Source organism: Bos grunniens, chromosome 6 (genome assembly GCF_055505025.1).
Source record: "Bos grunniens cultivar Pamir isolate PY7600 chromosome 6, Bosgru_T2T1.0, whole genome shotgun sequence".
Taxonomy (NCBI): domain Eukaryota; kingdom Metazoa; phylum Chordata; class Mammalia; order Artiodactyla; family Bovidae; genus Bos; species Bos grunniens.
The window spans coordinates 25,338,016-25,362,804 of record NC_141170.1 but is presented as its reverse complement, the minus strand read 5'-3'; positions in this window follow the sequence as shown (position 1 = coordinate 25,362,804).

Genomic DNA, 24,789 nt, shown 5'->3' with positions numbered 1-24,789 from the left:
AGGGATTGGGGGCAGGAGGAAAATGGGATGACAGAGGATGAGATGGCTGGATGGCATCACGGACTCAATGGATGTGAGTCTGAGTGAACTCCAGGAGTTGGTGATAGACAGGGAGGCCTGGCATGCTGCGACTCATGGGGTCGCAAAGAGTCAGACACGACTGAGTGACTGAACTGAACTGAACTAAGTGGCAGAGATGGGGTAAGACCTATAAAATCACTTTTACTGAAATAAATCAATCTCTCTCTGTTTCTGTCCCTATCTGTTCCATGCCCCTCTTAATCTTTAGGGACTCATTAAATATATGTGTACATATACTGCATATATAGAGGTATCCCCATTTTTCAATAGCTTGCTTTATGCCAATTGGCTTTTATAACATTAGTACCTACTACATTAGTACCCATTCTCACTATCTGGAAGAAATTCAAAGAGAATTTTCACTTTTAGGAAAAAAGGCAAAATGTGAAACCAGTGCTCAGCATTTGCTTTGCAGCAGCTAGTATGGAGGCAGCTCCCAGACCAGCAGAGAAGGTGCTTCCCCCCCGGGAACTACACTCAGCAACTCAGCATCAGGCTGCCAGAGCTTTGAACTGTCTGTGAGCATCTGTGCTTTATTTTGACTTGTTTTGAGCATCCATTAGGAAGATGTGCCTTAAGGTAACTGCTTCTTTGCTTTAACCCATTTCTGCTTACCAAGAGTTTGATACTAACAGTCTGCTTTGGCCTAGCAGGGGAAAGGGATGTGTGTATGTGTGTGTGTGTGTATGTGTATGTGTAAAAACCTTAGGATTGGACTTTGTCCTTTCTAAAGTTGAAGATGTAGGTACCTTCCACAACCATCAAGGCCAGAGTATAGCTATCCCAGTCAGGTGAGAATTTCTATGCACAAATCCTGGAGGAAGTAGAGAAAGACTTGTGAGCAAAAGACACGTTTCAGAAGAGAAATGCTGCAAAAGTCACCCATTCCCGGTTCCTCACTACATATATTTCTAAGACACACCCGAGCTAGGGATATTTAACTTGGATTGGAGATTTAAAAACTCCAGTCCCTTCTCATACAAGCATTTCAATCTCCTAAAAAAATTCAATCTTCATTAATCCCTGAGAGTAATCAGAAACATTATGGTATCTGCCCAAGACTTTGTAAAAGTTCTGAGAAGGACAAATGGTAACAAGAAAGAAAGCTGCTTTCTGCTCCCCCTGCAAAGTTCTGTTTATTCCACAAAGGAGACACGGAGGTCAATGGTGACACATGCGGGGCAGGGAGGAGGGGTGGTTGGGGGAGGTGGTCTGGTAGCAGAGCCAGCTGGACTGGGTTAAGGAATGAGAGGGATTGAGGAAATAGAGATGGTAAGAGCAGAAATGCACCGGTTTTAAAATTCCCATTTGAGTAGTTTGGTTGTGAAGGTAAGAAAAGAGATTAGGCATCAGCTGGAGGTGAATGGGAAATCAGTGAAGTTTCTTTTCTTAAGGAGAGAAACATGGAAACATGTTTAAATACCATGGGGATGACCTAATGGAGAGACAAGGGTTGAAGACAGAAGATTAAAAAAAAAAAAAAAAAAACTAACAAGAAATGGCATGAGTTCAGTTCAGTTCAGTCGCTCAGTCGTGTCCGAGTCCTTGTGACCTAATAACTGCAGCACACCAGGCTTCCCTGTCCATCACCAATTCCCGGAGTTCACTCAGACTCATGTCCATCATGTCGGTAATGCCATCCAGCCATCTCATCCTCTGTTGTCCCCTTCTCCTCCTGCCCCCAATCCCTCCCAGCATCAAAGACTTTTCCAATGAGTCAACTCTTCACATGAGGTGGCCAAAGTACTGGGGTTTCAGCTTTAGCATCAGTCCTTCCAAAGAACACCCAGGACTGATCTCCTTTAGAATGGACTGGTTGGATCTCCTTGCAGTCCAAGGGACTCTCAAGAGTCTTCTCCAATACCACAGTTTAAAAGCATCAATTCTTTGGTGCTCAGCTTTCTTCAGAGTCCAACTCTCACATCCATACATGGCTACTGGAAAAACCATAGCCTTGACTAGACAGACCTTTGTTGGCAAAGTAATGTCTCTGCTTTTTAATATGCTATCTAGGTTAGTCATAGAAATGGCATACAATTCCAAATTGGGGGGTGGACACAGGGGCGGTACTGGGGTGAAACTGATCTTGGATGGGGAGGAAGGACAATCACTCCATTCAGCAGAAAGGAAGGAGGAAAGAACAGGTAAAAACAGGAGAGGTTGTGTAGATCTGGAAGTGGGAATGTAAGGTATTTTTCAAGAATAGTTGCCATTAACATGGATGGACATAGAGATTGTCATATTGAGTGAAGTAACTCAGATCAGATCAGATCAGATCAGTCGCTCAGTCATGTCCGACTCTTTGCGACCCCATGAATCACAGCACGCCAGGCCTCCCTGTCCATCACCAACTCCCGGAGTTCACTCAGACTCATGTCCATTGAGTCAGTGATGCCATCCAGCCATCTCATCCTCTGTCGTCCCCTTCTCCTCTTGCCCCCAACCCCTCCAGGCATCAGAGTCTTTTCCAATGAGTCAACTCTTCGCATGAGGTGGCCAAAGTACTGGAGTTTCAGCTTTAGCATCATTCCTTCCAAAGAACACCCAGGACTGATCTCCTTTAGAATGGACTGGTTGGATCTCCTTGCAGTCCAAGGGACTCTCAAGAGTCTTCTCCAATACCACAGTTCAAAAGCATCAATTCTTCAGCACTCAGCCTTCTTCACAGTCCAACTCTCACATCCATACATGACCACAGGAAAAACCATAGCCTTGACTAGATGAACCTTTGTTGGCAAAGTAATATCTCTGCTTTTGAATATGCTATCTAGGTTGGTCATAACTTTCCTTCCAAGGAGTAAGCGTCTTTTAATTTCATGGCTGCAGTCACCATCTGCAGTGACCCTGGATCCCAGAAAAATAAAGTCTGACACTGTTTCCACTGTTTCCCCATCTATTTCCCATGAAGTGATGGGACCGGATGCCATGATCTTCGTTTTCTGAATGTTGAGCTTTAAGCCAACTTTTTCACTCTCCACTTTCACCTTCATCAAGAGGCTTTTTAGTTCCTCTTCATTTTCTGCCATAAGGGTGGTGTCATCTGCATACAGAGAAAGAGAAATATCGTAGGACATCCTTTGCATGTGGAATCTAAAGAAAATGACAGAAATGAACTTATTTACAAACTAGAAACAGACTCACAGACTAAGAGAACTTACTGTTACCAGTGAGAAAGGGTGTGGGAAAGGAACAGTTAGGGAGTTTGCTATCAACATATACACACTGCTATATTTTAAGTGGATAACCAACAAGGACCTACTGTGTAGCACATGGAACTCTGCTTAATGTTCTGTGGCAGCCTGGATGAGAGGGGAGTTTGGGGGAGAATGGATACATGTATATGTGTGGCTGAGTCCCTTTATTGTTCACTTGAAACTGTCACAACATTGCTAATCAGCTATACTCCAATATAAAGTTGTTTTAAAAAGAAAAGTCATTTTCCTTATGAATTTAAAAATTGGTCCTTATTCTCAATTCTTACATACCAGTTGCCAAAAGATATTTGAGAGTTCAATAAATGGATAAACTTGAGGATTCTTTGTGTTTGTATGATTGATTCTGTGTTTAGCAACATTGCTGCAAAGAAGGTTTTAAAAATTCCAGATGATCACTTCCAGCTAGCTTTTTGGACCACCTATAAATGCATCATTTCACAGCAGCTACAGTGAAGTTTGGAAGTCCCCTGCTCAACTGTAAACAGAACACTCTCTGCAATTCACTTTTCTCTTTTCTTTTTTTAACCTAAGTTAGGAGGGCCCAAAACTCCCTTCACTCTGAGTGTGCAAATTAGAGGGAAGCAGTGCCTATGTGTATAAAGACCCTGATGCTAAGAAAGATTGAAGGCAAAAGGAGAAGAGGGTGGCAGAGGATGAGATGGTTAGATGGCATCACCAACTCAATGAATATGAATTTGGGCAAACTCCGGGAGAGAGCGAAGGACAGGGAAGCCTGGCCTTCTGCAGTCCACGGGCTCGCCAAGCGCTGGACACGACTTAGTGACTGAACAGCAGTGTGCCTGTGTGTAGCCCCTGTGGATGGATGCTGTTTCGCATTTACAGTCTCTAATCTTCACTGAGTCCATAACATTGCTCATGATCTTTTTGCTTTTTTGAAGGAAAAAAAAGTAGATAGAAAAGGTATAGAGGCTAAAATAATAAATTTCCATGTACCCATCACTAGAATCAACAAATCTGAACACTTACTTATATTTAGTTCAAATCTTTTTTCTTTTTACTAAGAGGCATAAAACATAACTGATAAAGCTGAAATTTCCTTGAGTGTGGAAAAGCCTCAGTACAGCAAGGGGATAATCAGTTGACCAAAATTCCCAGAAGGGAGATTGGTGGTTCATGGCAGTTTTGAGGAGAAAATTGTTTTGAGGAGAAGCACAGGTGAAGATATAAACCTAAGAAAGCAGGGGCCTCCTCTCCACTCTAGCAGGAAGGGAGGAACAAAGGGCGGCTGTCCATTCTGAGCTGGTGGTGGAGAGTCCAGAGAGTTTTTGTCTTAGAGTTTTTTTTTTTTTTTTTTCTGTGATCAAAGCCACTTAAGTCCATTCATTTCTTGACAGTGAAGGGAAGTTGTTGTGTTCAGGAATTTGGGGGAAATGGAGATTGGAAAGAGCCCTTGGTGCAGGAGGCAAAACGGGACTTGATATGGTTCTAGGTCAGCATATTGCTTCCTCTGGGTCTTTAATCAAATCTCCAGAATTTCTTCTGCCTTGATTTCCACATAAAATGGCAGATTTAAAGTAAATGCTTTCTAAGGTCTCTAGGTTGGGACTCATAAAGCCTACTATCACATTGACCCAAACTGTTATTGACCTAGGTTCCTGGTGTGCGTGTGGGTGTGCTCAGTCGTGTCTGACTCTTTGCAACCCCATGGACTGTAGCCCACCAGGCTCCTCTGTCCATAGGATTTCCCAGGCAAGAATACTGGAGTGGGTTGCCATTTCCTACTCCAGGGGAATCTTCCCGATCTAGGAATAGAACCCACGTCTCTTGCATCTCCTGCATTGGCAGGCGACTTCTTTACTACTGTGCCACCTGGGAAGCCTGGGCTTTTTAATTAATAGAAATTGAGAGGAGGCCAGAGGAGAAATCCAGGGAAGGGTTTACCAGGACTTGTGCTGCAGCACGTGGGAGCGAGAACAAACAGGCTTGTTTTTTCCCTGAGACAACAGGTTTTGCTTCTTCCCTGAGAAGCGGGTGAGCTGGTCCCTTAAATGGGGTAAGGGTAGAAGCAGGTCCAGGGGTCTGGCAGGAGGAGTGACTCGGGTGGTGTGCCCACCTGCTTGGTGGTGCTGTGTGCAGGGATCATTTTTGCTTTGGCTCCTGGAACCTCAGAAATGGCAGTTGGATTTTGGTCTTTTTGTATCTTATTGTTCATAATTTGTTGCAACTGCACATGCAGGCGGTTATTTTTAGGCCCTTATGGTTTGTATTCTGTTGATCCAGGAGAAGTTTATCCAGATGCAAGCACCGTAGTAAAAGGTCCCAAGTCCCAGGTCCCAGCCTGTCTGAAAATGACTGGAAAGGCTTCTAAAGATTTCACCCAGAATTCTCAGATTACGAATGTTCCAGGGCTCAATTAATCTGCATAATATGATTGATTCTATTTCATGGGCTGGAAGGCTGGCTGGTTGAAAAATGTCAATATACGTCTCTTCCTTTTGAGATAGGCCCTCAGTTAGAAAAACGGCACTTGGCCAGCATTAACTTCATTGTTCACAGAAACACTTTTTTTGAAAAGGAAATGATGACAATCAGTCCAAAGCCTTTAGTATTTTCTGCCATGTCAAAAAGGTATGAAATCATCAAATATCACAACTTAAAAGGATTTTAGCAATCATATCATCCTCACATTCATCCAGAGTAGAGGGTCATGTAGAACACTGCATGAACTATGCTGACCAGTTTTGCATCCTCTGTGATTCATGTGCCCTGTATTATTTTCTTAACCTATGACAAAATAGACTTCACTATGACAAGTATAATCTACCAGGAATATTGTGACAATATGAACACTATACTGTCATTGTCAGTATGACAGCAGATAGATTTCTTACACATTTTAGGGGCAACTCAGAACAACATCGGCTTTCTTACAAACTTTTGTTAACAATGGTAAAAAACTATGGAGAACAGTGTGGAGATTCCTTAAAAACATGGAAATAGAACTGCCTTGTGATCCAGCAATCCCACTGCTGGGCATACACACTGAGGAAACCAGAATTGAAAGAGACACATGTACCCCAATGTTCATCGCAGCACTGTTTATAATAGCCAGGGCATGGAAGCAACCTAGATGTCCATCAGCAGATGAATGGATAAGAAAGCCGTGGTACATATACACAATGGAGTATTACTCAGCCATTAAAAAGAATACATTTGAATCAGTTCTAATGAGGTGGATGAAACTGGAGCCTATTATACAGAGTGAAGTAAGCCAGAAAGAAAAAGACCAATACAGTATACTAACGCATATATACGGAGAAGGCACTGGCACCCCACTCCAGTACTTTTGCCTAGAAAATCCCATGGATGGAGGAGCCTGGTAGGCTGCAGTCCCTGGGGTCGCTAAGAGTCGGACACGACTGAGTGACTTCACTTTCACGCAATGGAGAAGGAAATGGCAACCCACTCCAGCGTTCTTGCCTGGAGAATCCCTGGGACGGGGGAGCCTGGTGGGCTGCCGTCTATGGGGTCGCACAGAGTCGGACACGACTAAAGTGATGCAGCAACGCACATATATGGAATTTAGAAAGATGGTAACAATAACCCTGTATACGAGACAGCAAAAGAGACACTGATGTATAGAACAGTCTTTTGGACTCTGTGGGAGAGGGAGAAGGTGGGATGATTTGGGAGAATGGCACTGAAACATGTATAATATCATATATGAAACGAATCGCCAGTCCAGGTTCGATGCACGATACTGGATGCTTGGGGTTGGTGCACTGGGACGACCCAGAGGGATGGTATGGGGAGGGAGGAGGGTTCAGGATGGGGAACAAATGTATACCTGTGGCAGATTCATTTTGATATATAGCAAAACCAATACAATATTGTAAAGTCAAAACATAAAATAAAATAAAATAAAAAACTGCTTTGCCAGTTTTCCTTTCCCCAGTTACCTTTTGGATGGCTGAAGTTTGCCCTACAGTAGACTTAAGATAAGGCTCCTGGGAACATTAATTCATGATTTCTTACATGTCTAAAACTTTAATTGCCTTTATCCTTCAATGGCTGTTTGGCCAGCATTACCCAAAACCACACATGATCACAGGCAGGTGTTTCCGATCCTTGCCTCACTGCATCCTTTCTTGCTTTGAAGAAAGGTGGCATTGCCAATTATTCATGAGGGTAGTTAATATTATTACTTAAAGGGCAAAGAGAATTTTAAATTAACATTCACTGCCATTATATTCCACACCCCTTCTGAGTATGCCTTTGGGGAAAGTGGTATCTGTTCTTTGAGACCTGGCTGGAAATTACACCTCTAATTTGTTTTATTGTTTGAGAAACAAAATAAACTACTTTGTGAATCTTAAGATTTGACCACTACATATTTGGTTAATGTTCAGCAGTAATTATTAACATTCCACTCCTATTTGCCAGTGAATATTGACTGTAGTTTTTCGATGTTGAACATAAGAAACCCTAGAAGTCCTCTTTACGAAAAAATTTATATGACAGTATAGTATTGTTCTGTATTACTGAGATGATGATAGAATAGCTCTCTAATCGGGACATTTTTCTTTACATTTCAGCATGAGTTAAATGAGCAACTAGCTTTGTTTTGTTCAGGGTGAGGATCTTTTTCACAGGAACCTCATATAGGAGAGAAAGTGAAAGTCAATATATTTCAGTGTGTCAAGACGTGTGACTTCAACCAAGCTATCTATCATTTTTGGCCTTGGGCTCACTCTAGCCTAAGAAATGCTTCCTTCCCCTTATTAACCTTTCTCAGTAGAAACTGAGATACTTAGAAGCTGACCTTCGGTGGGGTGAAGGAAGCATGATGGGACCACAGACTTTCAGAGTCGTAACAGACAGCAGAAGTCATCCAACCAAATTATCTCATTTTCCAGATGGAAAAGAGTAATGCAAGCTAGTTAACAGCCTTGCCAAAGTCAGGAAACTAGCAGATGTCAGAGTAGAAGAGAGCCAAAAAGGGTCATTCAACAGTTCTGTCACCTGATCCTAAACTTGGGACAGACAACAAAAAGATACATGACTCTAATTAGTTGATTAATTAATAGAGTTTACGATCAAGTGTCTGAAGTGTCTCCATTACAAGATTACAAGAGTCAGCAAAAGAGAAGTTCCAAGAAAGCTTAGTTGAAAAAATAAACATTAGAGAAAGTACATAATGAATTACATATTTCAGACACCACAGTGAATATATCACTACTACAAGGCAGAGAATTTTTTAAAATTTTGCTTGCATCCCATTTCACAGGTTATAAATAAAGCCCCAAAAAGCTAAGCCCTAAAGAATATCCTCGGCATAGCCAACAGGAAGAACCCCAGTCCTCTGATAACTTGTCAGCTGCACCATATTAAGCAAACCCTTTTTTAACCATTCTCTATACCTCAATCTCCTATAAAATAGTTTTATAATAGCATTATCACCCTAAGCTTGTTAAGAGGGCCAAAGCATGAATATGTATTATATACTAATTATAATATAAAAATCCAGATATTATATAATTATATCATATATAGATTCACAAACTGTGTGGCACATAGTGAAACTATATAGGTGTTTGCTATTCTATTTTGTAAATGTATCTTAAAGGATTGTTTTCAACATAACTCACTTTGGGGAATGAAAGCTTGAAAGAGAAGTTTGAACTAATACTTACCAGATAGAAGTAGGAAAAACAAAAATTCCCTGAGGGTACAGAATTGCACAACTGTGTTTGAGAGTAGGAGGAGGTTAAGGGGGAAAGGCCAGAGTGTGGTTCCAGGAGATCTCAGGGCACAAAACTTGTCTCCTAAAACTCATCACCTTGCTGCTGCTAAGTCGCTTCAGTCGTGTCCAACTCTGTGCGACCCCATAGACAGCAGCCCACCAGGCTCCTCTGTCCATGGGATTCTCCAGGCAAGAACACTGGAGTGGGTTGCCATTTCCTACTCCAATGCATGAAAGCGAAAAGTCAAAGTGAAGTCGCTCAGTTGTGTCCGACTCCTATCGACCCCATGGACTGCAGCCCACCAGGCCCCTCCGTCCATGGGATTTTCCAGGCAAGAGTACTGGAGTGGGGTGCCATTGCCTTCTCCAAAAACTCATCACCTTAGGCACTAATATTTTCAAGAGACACCACCACCCTCTGCCACAATGGAGGCTAAGCTTTAACTGAAACTCTCACAGTACCAAGCAGATTGAACAATCTCAGGCCTCTTTCTGAATTCTATGACTTTAAGGGACTTACCTGAGGCTACACAGCTACTTAGGAGAAGAAATAGGATTGAAATTCACATTTACTGACTCATTCATTTTCATTTCTTCTTCATTCTTGCTCCTATCACACAACTATTTTTGTTTCTACCGGGTCACTCTTTACTCTCTTTAAAGTTGAATATTATTAAATTGGATAAATGTTTTATCCTAATTTAAATTAACACATTCAATTTCAGTCACATGTCAAAATTTGAAAAGCAGCAGGCTGTGTGTGGTTAATAATGAGTTAAGAGAGTGAGTGTACACTCAGTCACTAAGTCATATCTGACTCATTGTAACGCCATGGACTATAGCCGGCCAAACTCCTCTGTCCATGGGATTTTCCAGGCAAGAATACTGGAGTGAGTTGCCATTCCCTTCTCCAGGGGATCTTCCCAACCCAGGGATTGAACCCACATCTCTGGCATTGGCAGGCAGGTTCTTTACTGCTGAGCCACCAGGGAAGCCCAAGAGTTAGACAGACTTGGTTCAAATTCTGTTATTTAAGAGCCATATGAGTCTGGCCCAACTACTCACCTTTCCCGGTTCTCAGTTTCTTGTTCTAAATGATGGACTGGATAATATCCTCTTCTCAGATTTGGGTGAGGATTAAGATAATGTATTTTTAAGGACAGTCTACATCTCCTCCCTTGTGTCTGCCATACTCTCAGTAATGAGTAATAAAGCTTTTTTTTAGCTGAACTATGAAACACAATTTCATTTGTGCCATGTAACTCAAGGGTGGATGGTAGAGGTGTGCGGTGTGGACAGGAAGCCGGCTGCAAGCCCGGAAGTCAGACTGCTTGCAGGTGAAGGGAGTTGAAGTCAATGCCGAACCAGAATCAGAGACAGCTGAGGACAAGAGGCGCTGACATAGGGGTTAAGAGTCCTGTGATCAACGTGGCTCCCCAGGGAGAGAGAGCGAGCGAGAAATGCCATGCAGGCACCGCAAGTCCACTATTCCCCCGCTGTGAACACCGCGATCTGATTTGTATCACAGGCAGTCTGTTGTGAATGCATGTCTTAGGCCAGATACACAGCATCGAATCAATCCTGGCTCATTTCAGTAATATATATTTCCAATATTATGCCTCACCCACCTTGACCTTATCATCCTAGACTCCAACTTGACTGGCCATAATCTGGTTCACCTGTCTCATTTCCAACTATTTTTCTCTTTTTCGCTATCTCAATATTCATTGATATGGAGTTCCATTTTGGTCACGTAATCTATTTGATCTTGCCTCCAAAGTTTCATTAGCCTAGAAAAATATCATTTTTCAAAAAGTTTCCACACATGGTTCAGCTATATTTATCCACACATAAATCTTTGAGTGAGTAAACAAATGGTCAAAAACACATCTAATCATCTGATTACAGCACATGAAAACAGTTATAAAAATTGCAATGTTTCTGAGCATTTATTTACTTAAAGTTCAGAATAGGAAACACATGTTTAATTTAACCTGTGCCAAAGATTCTAATATTCAGTAAACAATAGTTTACCATTGTAAACAATAATTTACAGGTCTACTGTATAGGAGCCAAACTTTAGGCACCATATTCGAATCTAGCTCCACCATCTCTCAGCTTCTGTCTTACCTTACTCTTCTCTTTAATTCTTAGCACAGTTAGAAAAAATTCTCTTCATGTCCTATACTTGGAAGCTCTGTCTTCACCTGGACCTTCTTCAGATCTTTGTTTGTTTTTCAAATGGCTTATCAATAAATGTCTTCTGAATAAAAATAAAGTGCTCTCAATGAAAGATTCCATGTAATTTCTTCCACCTCATTTCAAAGCACATTCAAATCGACAGAGCAATATAAAGTATAAAGCTTTATATCCAGATATTGATAATGATTGTCATGAGAAAAAATTTAAAATTTTAGGCATTGATCAAAGATGTAGGAAAACTTTGGGGGGGGGCCTCTAAAAAAGTCACACCACTTATTAAGTAGAATCTGCTTTCATGTAAATAACATTGGTCCAGAATTCCCCCTTCATTCATACTTTTTTCAGTGCAATGACTTAGCTGTAGAATCTTCTTCCTGAGTTTCAGATGATGAGACTGTCTTTTCTAGGTGTTTCCTGGGGTCATTGGGGCCAGGACTGAAAACTGAGCAATTTGTTATAATAGGTTTATGTAGTTTTTAACAGTTGACAGTTTCTACATAGGATAGCCTAAAAAGCATTAGCTACTCCTTCCCTACTTCTTCTGCCAAACTTCAGTGTCTCCATTGTTCCAAGATTTTGAGGCGCTATGCCCAAGAGTTTGAAGACACCCAGCACACCTTTTTTGCCATCTTTCCCTACTGAAGCATCAGCAGCAACTCTTTTGAAAGACCTATTGAAAGTAGCTGAGGGCATGTCCATAAGCAACTGAGAGTCAGAAAATCAACCTCATAGTTAAAACTCACAGTTTCCTCATCTGAAATCAATGACCTTGGAGATCCTGGCCTAGCATTTCTGAGCTCCTCCTTATGGGACTAAAGGAGAAATATATATTAGGAAAGCCCAGTCCCTATTTGTAAGTTGCTCATCATTACACTAGGAATTAACTATAATGCCAGGCAAAATGTAACTAGAACAGTGACAGCAGTATCAAGAGAAGAACTTGATTCTTACATGGACAAGGAAACATCTGCTGAGCTTTGAAGATTAAGCAGTACTTTGGTCACCAGATATGAAGAGCCAGCTCATTAGAAAAGACCCTGATGCTGAGAAAGATTGAAGGCAGGAGGAGAAGGGGATGACAGGATGAGATGGCTGGATGGCGTCACTGACCCAGTGGACATGAATTTGAGCAAGCTCCAGGAGATGGTGAAGGACAGGGAAGCCTGGTATGCTGCAGTCCATGGTGCTGCAAAGAGACAGACATGACTGAGCAACTGAACAACAAATACTTGGGAATATAAGATAAAATGACATTTTAGGCAGAGGAAAGAACTTGTGCAAAGGCATGGAGACCTACAAGTGTGTTGTAAAGAGATGGAGCTGGGAGAAAGGCCTGTCATAGAAGGGCAAGTCTCCTAGGTAACCATGTGCTGCTGCTGCTGCTAAGTTGCTTGAGTCGTGTCTGACTCTGCGCAACTCCATAGATGGCAGCCCACCAGGCTCCCCCGTCCCTGGGATTCTCCAGGCAAGAACACTGGAGTGGGTTGCCATTGTCTTCTCCAATGCATGCATGCATGCTAAGGTGCTTCAGTCATGTCCAACTCTGTGCGACCCCATGGACGGCAGCCCACCAGGCTCCTCTGTCCACAGGATTCTCTAGGCAAGAATACTGGAGTGGGTTGCCATCTCCTTCTCCAAGGTAACCACGTGGAGCCACCCAATAGGCCGTGAAGTAAGTGAAAGTCACTCAGTTGTGCCCTACTCTTTGCGACCCCACGGACTATACAGTCCATGGAATTCTCCAGGCAAGAATACTGGAGTGGGTAGCCTTTCCCTTATTCAGGAGATCTTCCCAACCCATAAATCAAACCCAGGTCTCCCACATTGCAGGTGGATTCTTTACCAGATGAGCCACAGGGAAGCCCAAGAATACTGGAGTGGTTAGCCTATCCCTTCTCCAGCAGATCTTTCCAATCCAGGAATTGAACCAGGGTCTCCTGCTTTGCAGGTAGATTCTTTACCAACCGAGCTCTCAGGGGTCCCTGTTCATTTCCATCATAGCACCTATCACAATTAGTATATAAATGTTCATTTATTTACTTGCTTATATTTTCTAATTTTTTTATAGCTTTATGGATTTCTCACATAGTTAAAGCATCATGTGCTTAATTAATTTGTGTGTGTTCCCATGTGATGCTAGTGGTAAAAAACCTGCCTGCCAATGCAGGTAGATGTAACAGACGTGGATTTGATCCCTGGGTTGGGAAGATTCCCTGGAGAAGGTCACAGCAACCCACTCCAGTATTCTTGCCTGAAGAATTCCATGGATGGAGGAGCCTGGTAGGCTACAACCCATAGGGTCGCAAAAGTTGGCCATGACTGAAGCGGCTAAGCATGCACCACGCACATACATGTGTATATATATGTATATAGATACAAATTATTGTCACCCTACCAGCCATTTACCACTCACATTGCTTTTCATTTTCCAGCAATAATTCTTATGTTAAGAGCTATAGAAGGAGAAAAATAATTTAGTCATCATTACTAAAATATTTGTTGTATATCACTCTTGCCAATTTTTCCACTTTAATAGTTGGAGCAGTTGTCCTGAGAGTACCGTCTTTTCAGACAAATCACTTCCCTCCGGCTCCCACTGAGACATCCTACCTGTGTCACGGCTTTGAAGCCAGTGAACAGAATCTCCTTGCACTGATTTTACTTGTGCAATGCTGACACTGAATCACTCTTACCTTTGTTCACAAGAGGCAAAGGGAAGCGGTATTTTTGCTATGCCTTCCTTAGAAGTGGTAGAGCAGCCATAATTCAATCCAGGACCATACAAGAGATTTACAAATTCAGCTGACTAGAAGGATCTTTTTCCAAGTTCTTCTTTTTTAAAAATTCATAAGAAGTTTTAGATTGTCCTCAGAGATTATGTGACTCTGATACCATGACTGTACATAGCATTGCTTTGGGGCTATTCAACCTTGATTTAACCCTCTGAAATCGGAGCCTTCTGTCCCTGCCTCTTTAACTGTAAATGGAGTCTATCATGCTGACTTCATGAAAGAATGGTTTAACAACGTGGCTGAGTGACACAGTTACAGCATTTGCTACTCTGTCACCGGCATCAAAGAAATACAATAACCATGGTAAAATAGGAAAGTGTCTATCAGAACACTTACATAAAGAAGGGTAGAATAATCAACTCAGACACCCAGTATCCATCTGTCCTGATACAATTCTGAACTTTTTATTATTTAGAAACCTTCATGGAAGAACATATGCACATTGGATAATTACGTGATGAATTAAGTAACATTTTCAGCAGTTATTTTCATACTGCTTCTACATATTCAGTTAAGGAAGGACTAAAGCCCTTTAAGGAGACAATTGATCATATCTGTGTCTGTGTAACTTTTTGAAATTGAGTATAGGTATTCAAAACCTGATTTCAGTATTGACGATTTAGTGATGTCCATGTGTAGAGTTGTTTCTTGTGTTGTTGGAAAAGGGTATTTGCTGTGAACAGCATGTTCTCTTGACAAAACTCTTTTAGCCTTTGCCCAGCTTCCTTTTGTACTTCAAGGCCAAACTTGTCTGTTACTCCAGGCATTTCTTGACTTCCTACTTTTGCATTCCAATCCCCTATGATGAAAAGGACATCTTTTTCTGGTGGTAGTTCTAGAAAGTCTTATAGATCTTCAGAGAACCAGTCAACCTCAGCTTCTTTTGCATCAGTGGTTGGGGTATAGACTTGGATTACTGTGTTGTTGAACAGTTTGCCTTGGAAACAAAGATCATTCTGTTGTTTTTGAGATTGTACCCAAGTACTGCATTTCAGACTCTTCTGTTGACTGTGAGGGCTACTCCATTTCTTCTAAGGGATTCTTGCCCATGTAGTAGATATAATGGTCATCTGAATTAAATTCACCCATTCCAGTCCATTTTACTTCACTAATTCCTAAGCAGTCGATGTTAACTCTTATTATGTCTTGATTGACCACATTTAATTTACCTTGATTCATGGACCTAACATTGCAGGCTCCTATGCAAGATTGTTCTTTACAGTATCTGGTTCCATCACTTTATGGCAAATAGAAGGAGAAAAAAGTGGAAGCAGGAACAGAATTTATTTTCTTGGGCTCTAAAATCACTGCAGATGGTGACTGCAGCCATGAAATTAAAAGACGCTTGCTCCTTGGAAGAGAAGTTATGATGAATCCACAGTTTATTGAAAAGCAAAGACATAACTTTGCCAACAAAGGTCTGTCAGGTCAAACTATGGCTTTTCTAGTAGTCATGTACAGATGTCAGAATTAGACCATAAAGAAAGCTGAGTGCCAAAGAATTGATGCTTTCAAACTGTGGTGTTGGAGAATACTCTTGAGAGTCTCTTGGAGAGCAAAGATATTAAGCCAGTCAATCCTAAAAGAAATCAACCCTGAATATTTTTTGGAAGGACTGATGCTGAAGTTGAAGCTCCAATACTTTGGCCACCTGATGCGAAGAACTGACTCATTGGAAAAGACCCTGATGCTGGGAAAGATTGAAGACTGGAGGAGAAGGGGGCAACAGAGGATGAGATGATTGAATGTCATCACTGACTCAATGGACATGAATCTGAGCAAACTCCAGGAGATAGTGGAGGACAGGGAAGCCTGGAGTGCTGCAATCCATGGGGTCACAAAGAGTTGGACACAACTGAACAATAGCAACAAATTCAAAACCTGAAAGAGAGAGAATGAGCATTTATGTTGTCCCACAGGGAAATTTTTCTACAATGTTAAATAATACGCTCTTGATGGTTTCCTTCACTTTTTAAATATTTTTTAATAATTTTTTAATTAATGTATTTATTTCTGGCTGTGCTGGGTCATCACTGCTGCACAGGCTTTTCTCTGGTTGTTGAGAGTGGGAGCTGCTCTCTAGTTGCGGTGCACGAGCTTTTCTTTGCAGGGGCCTCTTATTGCGGAGCGCTGGCTCAAGGGCATGCGGGCCTCAGCAGTTGCAGCTCCTGGGCTCTAGAGCACAGGCTCAATAGTTGTGGCTCACAGGCTTAGTGGCTCCGTGGCACGTGGGATCTTCCCAGACCAGGGATGGAACCCATGTCTCCTGTATTGGTAGGCGGGTCCTTTACCACTGAGCCACCAGGGAAGCCCAGGATTTCCTTAACTTTTAAAGAAGATTCTGCTTTCTCTGGTCTACCAAGTCAGTTTTCACTTTTCAACTTGTGATATAGCTTCCTTTTCCTCTCAGCATCTTTGATCTTGGGATTTTGCCTTTTTAAAAGGTTTTTAACGTCATTTTAGTGGAAGCTGAAGGTTTTGGTCTCTGCTGATGGATGGGCTCCAGTACAACTGGATGGGGGTGGTGCTTGTCTTCCGGAGCCCAGGACAGACTGGCGAGCACCCCTCCACTCTCAGAGCCAGGCTCCCCTTGCTCTATGACTTTTAGTGAGGCCTGAGGCCTCCGAGTTCTGTGAGGCAGAACCAGGACACTCCATTTCTGGGCTGAGAGAGGGCCAAAGATGCCCAAGCCAAATTAAATGTTGACTGTTCTTTAGGCATTTCCACCACAATATTGGAATTGAGCACATTGGCCAAATAAAGTTGATTTTTTTTTAAAGCAGGATGAGAAAAAGAGGGACATTGTTCAGTCTTGAAATCTCTGGGTTCAGCCCCCAAAGCGCTGGAATCACTCTTGCTCAGAGAACCCAAGGCAGCTACAGTTTTTTCTTGGTCAGTGGTTCCAAATATTTTTGTTATCATGGTCCCCTTTTATTGTATATATGTCCTCTTGCTACCTGAAATTTTTGCTCCCCCTTTTTGTTTTTTTTTTTAATGAATCCATCCGTTTTCATTTATTTATTTAACTGCTGCTGCTGCTAAGTTGCTTCAGTCGTGTCCGACTCTGTGTGACCCCATAGATGGCAGCCCACCAGGCTCCGCTGTCCCTGGGATTCTCCAGGCAAGAACACTGGAGTGGGTTGCCATTTCTTTCTCCAGTGCATGAAAGTGAAAAGTGAAAGTGAAGTCGCTCAGTCATGTCCGACTCTCAGCAACCCCATGGACTGCAGCCCACCAGGCTCCTCTGTCCATGGGATTTTCCAGGCAAAAGAGTACTGGAGTGGGGTGCCATTCCTAAGCAAAAACAAAAACACCCCTGTATGCTCATTACATTTTTCTATTAGTGTAATCAAACCAAGCTATTAACAAGGTGAAGAGTCAATATACAAAATATTCAATGAAAATTATACAAAGTCACTCTAAAAATACCATTAGTGCAAGTTCATTTGTGATTCATATTCCAAATAACTGGTGAAACTCATCAATCAGAACTTCTCTGCAACCATACTAAGGATAGACTTATTGGCAGCTGACTGAAGACTGTGGCGTGCACTACCATAGTGGATTTAGCTGGATGGCATATTCATCAGCTTCCCCCTGAAGGATGCTTTTCCCTTGGAACTGTTTTCCCTCCCAGAACAAACTGCATATGTACAGAGAGGGGACCTTCCCAGGTGGCTCAGTTGTAAAGAATCCACCTGCAATGCAGAAGACAGGAGTTCAATCCCTGGGTTGGGAAGATCCCCTGGAGAAGGAAATGGCAACCCACTCAAGTATTCTTGCTGGGAAATCCCAAGGACAGAGGGGCTGTGACAGTGTGACACTGACTCTGTCTCTCACAGGCTTCAGTGAAGGTATCAGAAAGACTACAGTCACCTGAAGACTTGACTACAGAAGAGCCTTCTTCTCAGCTCACGTGCATGGTTGTGAGTGGGATTCAGGTCCTGGCAAGCTGTTGGAGTGAGGCCTGTCAACGACAAATTGGTGCTTGACAAGGGCATGTGCCCTCTGCCTCTGAGGGCGTTGAATCCTGCTGCAGCTGTTGACCTTTGACAGGCCCTGAAGGGAGTTGAGGGTGGAGAACGAGGCACTTTGTGTGCCAAGAAAACTGGCAGAACAGATCTTCTGATAGTTAAGTATTTTCAGGAACTGATTTTATGAGCCCAACCCGTATCTCTCCTCATGTGTAGAAAAGCACTAAATCCCTTCATGGTGACATAACTCCTTGTGACTAGCAGAAAATCTTTTGTAAGATAAATGCCTGGTTGCATGAAATCCCCCTTCACCAAAATCACATATATTGACCTTCCCCATCTTCCTCTTTGGAGAAGTTTCTCAGAGCAATCTGAGGTGCTGTGTCCTGGGCGGGAGTCCTCATTTTGCTTCAAATAAAACTTGACTTGCCACTTTCATGTTGTACACCTTTTTTCAGTCGACAGGGTTTCAGCGCCTTACTAGCTGACTAGCTGGTGGCCAGAAGACAACCAGTTTCTTGCCACATGGCCCTCTCTGTAGGGCAGCTCACAACGGCAGTTTGCTTCATCAAATAAATGCATGAAAAGGGTCAGAGAGACAGGGAGGGCAAGCCAGACAGAACTCACTGTCTTTTATGACCTTGTCTCCGAAGTGACAGCCCATCACTTTTTCTGTATTCTATTAGTTATAAGTGAAAACATTGGTAACCATTAGTTAAATCCACGTCAGCTACCTTCACTAATCAAGACTGTTTTAAGACTTGCATGTCCTCTAAGTGGCATGATAGTTAAGCCAGTATTTAAACCCCGGTAGTATGGTTCTACCGGAGAAGGCAATGGCACCCCACTCTAGTACTCTTGCCTGGAGAATCCCATGGACGGAGGAGCCTTGTAGGCTGCAGTCCATGGGGTCGCTAAAAGTTGGACACGACTGAGCGACTTCACTTTCACTTTTCACTTTCATGCATTGGAGAAGGAAATGGCAACCCACTCCAGTGTTCTTGCCTGGAGAATCCCAGGGACAGGGGAGCCTGGTGGGCTGCCGTCTATGGGGTTGCACAGAGTTGGACACGAGTGAAGCGACTTAGCAGTAGCAGCAGCAGCAGTATGGTTCTACGGGCTTCCCAGGTGCCATCAGTGGTAAAGAACTCACCTGCAATGCAGGAGATTTAAGAGACACAAGTTCGATTCCTGGGTTGGGAAGATCTCCTGGAGGAGGGCATGGCAACCCACTCCAGCATTCTTGCCTGGAGAATCCCATGGACAGGGGAGTCTGGTGGGCTACAGTTCATAGGGTCACAAAGACTCGGACATGACTGAAGCGACTTAGCAAGCACACAGTATGGCTCTACAACCCTTAACCATCACAGTGTTCACCTTCTTATTAAAAAAAGGTAGAACACTAGAGAGCAATAGATTTATAGTTAGATCTAGACATTGTAGAGTGCCCACTAAATAAATAACTCTAGAGCAATTTTCTTTCTTCTGAGCTTTTCATTGTGCTGCTGTAAAAGAGACAGGATAATAAATAACTCTATATTAACTTTAAATTTTCATAAACATTCTTTTCGTGGGAAAAATTATGATTGGAGAGATTTGAGTGACTTGCCCTAAGACAGTACACTGTGTGCTGCTTTTCTCATATTCATAAATCTTTTTCCATGTCATCAATCATTCTTGAAAAATATGACTGCTCATATTTGTGCTTCTTGAGCTTTAATTTAATAGTCATATTACATGCTTTATTCTGAGAGTGCTTGAGACATCTGGATTAAATCCTTTAAAGTCACAGTGTGTTGCTATGTACTATTACAAACTCTGGAGAAAAAAGAACGTTTCAAGCACATTGATAAAAAAACATTGGAGTGCCAGGCAATATGGCAGTTGGCTCTTCCCTGCCCTTTGAAATTCCCACTGCATTCCAAGGTGCGGACAAACACTGTTTGGTTCCACAAACATTACCTGGAGGTGACTACTGAGGTACCTGGAATAGTCGGATTCATAGAGTCAGAAAGTACAGTGGAGGAGGCCAGGGGTAGAAGTGTAGTGGAGGGGAGGGGCAATGGGGGCTTAGTGTTTAATGGGGACAGACTTTCAGTTTAAGAAGGTGAAAAATTCGGGAGATGGATGATCGTAAGAGTAGCACAACAATGTGAGACTACATAGTGCCACTGAACTGTACAGTTAAATATGATTAAACTAGTATATTTTATATTATGTGACTTTCACCACAATAAAACATCATTAAAGAAAGAAATTTCCATTGAAATGGGGGGCCTGTTATAAAACCAGGGGAGCACAGTACCAACTCCGGAACCACTGTCCACATATAGGACTCTGAGGAATTTCTGTTAGATGCTACATGATGAAAATGGATTTTTATAGCACTGATTCCCTTTTTAAAATTATTACACAATAACATTAAACCTTGAAGAAAAATACACATACTCAGGAGATCTGTAGTGTTGCTGGAGACATAGCTAGCCTGCAGTCATAGCTCCTCAAATTTCATCTGTTGGGCCAACCATGATTTTGGGGGTGCTGGGGCAGGGGCCACTGGAGGAGTCCAGGAGCATCTCCATCCATGTGGTCCAGGCCGGGCATGGAGGGCAATGCCTGCTGGGAGCTCTAATTCCTAGGGTACCACATCCCAGCCAAAGGCACCGCACCCAGCGATTAGGTGCTGGAGTGTGACAAAAACTAAACCACCTTCAGTGAAATGGGGGCCGTCTTCATGGCCCTTTCAAATACGTGGGGTAAGAACTGGCAGGTGTAGGCAGCTATTCCACCATGAGCAGCTGATATCTGGTGAGGAAGATGCTACCAACAGCTATGCCAGAGGCGACTACACAGAGGGCTCCCTACGAAGTAGACCATCAGACGGGTGTTGGAGTCAATCCTGAAACTGGTGAGTGGACCAAGTGCCCTTAGTACCAGCAGGAGATCACTGCATTTTTAAACCTCCCTCCTGGTCCTAGGAAGCTGGACACTTGTGGAAGAAAGGAAACCATAGGCCTGTGGCTGCAGTTAGTGCCTGTGATGTCCACGTGGTTCCTCCAACCTGTCCCTCCACTCCTCTTCCCCTAGGGGGAGCTGTGTGTCTTGGTGTGGATCTAGGGTTAGAAGCCGGCTCTTGCCCTGAGTCTGTGGACGCTAGGCTTCTGCCCTGCTGGGTCCTCGCTTAGCCAGGCCTGCTTGTCTGATCCAAGCCGCCCTTGAATTTTTTTTTTTAATTGAAGGATAATTGCTTTACAGAATTTTGTTTTCTGTCAAACCTCAACATGAATCAGCCACAGTTATATATATATCCCTTCCCTTTTGAACCTCCCTCCCATGTCCCTCCCTATCCCACCCCTCTAGATTGATACAGAGCTCCTGTTTGAGTTTCCTGAGCCATACAGCAAACTCCCGTTGGCTATCTATTTTACATATGGTAATGTAAGTTTCCATGTTACTCTTTCCATACATCTCACCCTGTCCTTCCCTCTCATGTCCATAAGTCTATTCCCTATGTCTGTTTCTCCATTGCTGCCCTACAAATAAATTCTTCAGTACCATTTTTCTAGATTCCGTACATATGCGTTAGAATATAATATTTATCTTTCTCTTTCTGACTCACTTCACTCTGTATAATAAGTTCTAGGTTCATCCACCTCATCAGAACTGACTCAAATGCGTTCCTTTTTATGGCTGAGTAATATGGAGGCCTGGCGTGCTGAGATTCATGGGGTTGCAAAAAGTCGGACACGACTGAGCGACTGAACTGAACTGAACTGAATATGCCATTGTGTATATGTACCACAAGTTCTTTATCCATTCATCTGTCGATGGGCATCTGGGTTGCTTACATGTTCTAGCTATTGTAAATAGTGCTGCAATGAACAATGGGATACGTGTGTCTTTTTCAGTTTTGGTTTCCTCAGGGTATATGCCTAGCAGTGGGATTGTTGGGGCATATGGTGGTTTTATTCCTAGTTTTTTAAGGAATGTCCATATCGTCTTGCATAGTAGCTGTATCAATTTACATTACCACCAACAGTGCAAGAGCATTCCCTTTTCTCCACACCCTCTCTGGCATTTATTGTTTGTAGACTTTTTGATGATGGTCATTCTGACCCATCTGAGACGATATCTCATTGTAGTTTTGATTTGCATTTCTCTAATAATGAGAGATGTTGAGCATCTTTTCATGTGTTTGTTAGCCATCTGTATATCTTCTTTGGAGAAATGTCTGTTTAGGTCTTTTTCTCATTTTTTGATTGGGTTCTTTGTTGTTCTGGCATTCAGTTGTATGAGCCACTTGCATATTTTGGAAATTAATCCTTTGTCAGTTGTTTCATTTGATATTATTTTCTCTCATTCTGAGGATTGTCTTTTTACCTTGCTTATAGTTTCCTTTGCTGTACAAAAGCTTTTAAGTTTAATCAGGTCCCACTTGTTTACTTTTGTTTTTCTTTCCCTTACTCTAGGAGGTGGGTCATAGGGAATCTTGCTTTGATTTATGTCATCAAGTGTTCTGCCTGTTTTCCTCTAAGAGTTTTATAGTTTCTGGTCTTACATTTAGGTCATTAATCCATTTTGAGTTTCTTTGTGTATGGTGTTAGAAATTTCATTCTTTTACATATAGCTGTCCAGTTTTCCCAGCACCATTTATTGAAGAGGCTGTCTTTGCCCCAATGTATATTCTTGCCTCCTTTGTCAAAAATAAGGTACCCATAGGTGTATGGGTTTATTTCTGGGATTTCTATCTTATTCCATTGGTCTATATTTCTGTTTTTGCGCCAGTACCATACTGTCTTGATGACTGTAGCTTTGTAGTATAATCTGAAGTCAGGAAGGTTGATTCCTCCACCTTCATTCTTCTTTCTCAAGACTGTTTTGGCTATTCAGGGTCTTTTGTGTTTCCATATGAATTGTGGAATTGTTTTGTTCTATTTCTGTGAAAATAGCCATTGGTAATTTGATAAGGATTGCATTGAATCTGTAGATTGCCTTTGGTAGTATTACCAAAGATTACCTTTGGTAGTCATTTTCACAATATTGATTCTTCCTACCCAGGAACATGGAATATCTCTCCATCTGTTTATGTCATCTTTGATTTCTCTCATCAGTGTCTTATAATTTTCTGTGTACAGTTCTTTTTTCTCCTTAGGTGAGTTTAATCCTAGGTATTTAATTCTTTTTGTTGCAATAGTGAATGGGATTGATTCCTTAATTGCTCTTCCTGATTTTTCATTGTTAGTATGTAGAAATGCAAGTGACTTCTGTGTATTGATTTTCTATCCTGAAACTTTGCTAAATTCACTGATTAGCTCTAGTAATTTTCTGATACTTTCTTTAGGGTTTTCTGTGTATAGTATCCTGTCACCTGCCAACAGTGAGAGCTTTACTTCTTCTTTTCCAATCTGGATTCCTTTTATTTCTTTTTCTTCTCTGATTGCTGTAGCTAGGACTTCCAGAACTATGTTGAATAATAGTGGTGAAAGTGGACACCCTTGTCTTGTTCCTGATCATAGGAGGAACACTTTCAGTTTTTCTCCATTGAGAATAATGTTTGTTGTGGGCTTATATCATAGATGGCCTTTACTATGTTGAGGTAGGTTCCTTCTATGCCCATTTTTTGAAGAGTTTTAATCATAAATGGGTGCTAAATTTTGTCAAAGACTTTTTTCTGCATCTATTGAGATGATCATATGGTTGTTATCTTTCAATTTGTTAATATGGTTTATCACCTTGATTGATTTGTATATATTGAATAATCCTTGCATCCCTGGAATAAACCTAAGTTAATCATGGTGTATGAGCTTTTTGATGTGTTGCTGAATTCTGTTTGCTAAAATTTTGTTGAGGATTTTTGCATCTATGTTCATCAGTGGTACTGGCCTGTAGTTTTCTTCTTTTGTGTTGTCTTTGTCTGGTTTTGGTATGGTATCAGGGTGATGGTGGCCTCGAAGAATGAGTTTGGAAGTGTTCCGGGAGGAGCTAAGATGGTGGAGGAGTAGGACAGGGAGAACACTTTCTCCCCCACAAATTCATCAAAAGAACATTTAAACGCCGAGTAAATTCCACAAAACAACTTCTGAATGCCAGCAGAGGACATCAGACACCCAGAAAAGCAACCCAAGTCTTCGAAAGGAGGTAGGAAAAAATATAAAAGACAAAAAAAGAGACAAAAGAGGGAGGGATGGAGTTCCATCCAGGAAGGGAGTCTTAAAAAGAGAGAAGTTTCCAAACACCAGGAAACCTTCTCACTGCTGAATCTGTGCCGAGCTTTGGAAGCACAGAGGGCAACATAACAGGGAGGAAAAATAAATAAACAATTAAAACCCGCAGATTGCGAGCCCTACGGTAACTCCCCCAGCGGAGAAGCAGTGCAGATGCCTGCACACGCCATTAGTAAGCAGGGGCTGGGCAGGGAGGTGCGGCGCAGGCTGCATTGCTTAGAGTAAGGATCTGGCCTGAAAACCCTGAGCGCTATCTGAGCGAAATAATTTGGGCTAGCAAACCAGACAGTGGGATATCTACCACGCGAAAAGCCAGCCCTAACCTAAGACACAGCCAGGCCCGCGCAGGGAACAAAGGACTGAACAGAGATAGCCCGCTGCAGACCTTCACCCTCCGGTGACAGGCAGCCAGAGCCGGAAAGGGGCAATCGCAGCCCCAGAGAGACATTATCTATAAAACTGTAAGCAGGCTTCTTTGCTAACTAAAACTTATTGGGGGTCTGGACGATCAACATCTGCCTGAGAAGGTGCGCCGGTTGTACACCTAGATAACTGAGAGGCGGGGAGGCGATAAGTCACAGCAATCGCGCTCGCCAA